The sequence below is a fragment of the Trachypithecus francoisi genome, unplaced genomic scaffold (assembly GCF_009764315.1).
Source record: "Trachypithecus francoisi isolate TF-2019V2 unplaced genomic scaffold, Tfra_2.0 Lachesis_group5, whole genome shotgun sequence".
Classification (NCBI taxonomy): Eukaryota; Metazoa; Chordata; class Mammalia; order Primates; family Cercopithecidae; genus Trachypithecus; species Trachypithecus francoisi.
Window position 1 is genome coordinate 106,001,680 of NW_022681470.1, and position 877 is coordinate 106,002,556.

The window sequence follows — 877 nt, forward strand, 5'->3', positions numbered from 1 at the left end:
TCAAAGTACAAATGGCTGCAATGTTAAAATAGACAAAAACTACTATGCAAGAGCTTCTTTTAAGATGAAAAATAAAGAACAACACATGAGTCAGGTGGTTTTCTTGTTCTACTCATGAATTTTAGTCTTTATAAGGTTGCTTAGGTTGACATCTAGAAGGGTTTCTTATCAGATCTGATGGTCTCATTCTAACTTCATAGGGTGGGTCTTCCCCAGGGAACCTCTGATCTTGGTTATTGTACAATTTCAAAGTAGTGCAATATCGCCATGATGTGTTGGGGCATGAAGATGTATCCTGAGTACCAATGGAAACCAGCGTGGAATTGAACACCGTCTGTTCCCCAGGCTCCAGCATGTAGAGCATTGTGACCAGCAGGTATTGGTAGTAGAACCAGTACATCTACTTCCAGGCTCCCACCAGCACCATCCCTGCCGGGCGCCTCCTGTGATGAGGTGGCATTTCAGTCTCTCAATGACCAATCTTAAATATGCTTTGAATTGATAGCACTCACTATTAACTAATTTGTGGTCAACGTCCTCTTTCTAATGGTGTATTATGGTTTTTATATTATCTTTGTCAGTATAAACATTCCTGTCTAATTATAAATTTAAATATTTTAAAAATATATTCATATAACACATTCTTTTTATTGATTAGATCATTAAATAATGTAAAAGTCTATTATTTCTATTAGCAATTTATCTCTTCCTTTTAATGATTTACTAATTTTGAATGATCCTTTTTTTTTTTTTTTTGGAGACGGAGTCTCACTCTGTCGCCCAGGCTGGAGTGCAATGGCATGATCTCAGCTCACTGCAACCTCTGCCTTCCAGGTTCAAGCGATTCTCCTGCCTCGGCCTCCTGTGTAGCTGGGAT

General features: G+C 38.4%; 1 pseudogene; it reads right to left on the minus strand.

Annotated features, from left to right (window-relative positions):
- Window positions 1–208: 208 nt before the first annotated feature.
- Window positions 209–427, minus strand: LOC117076206 (annotated as a pseudogene).
- Window positions 428–877: the final 450 nt, after the last annotated feature.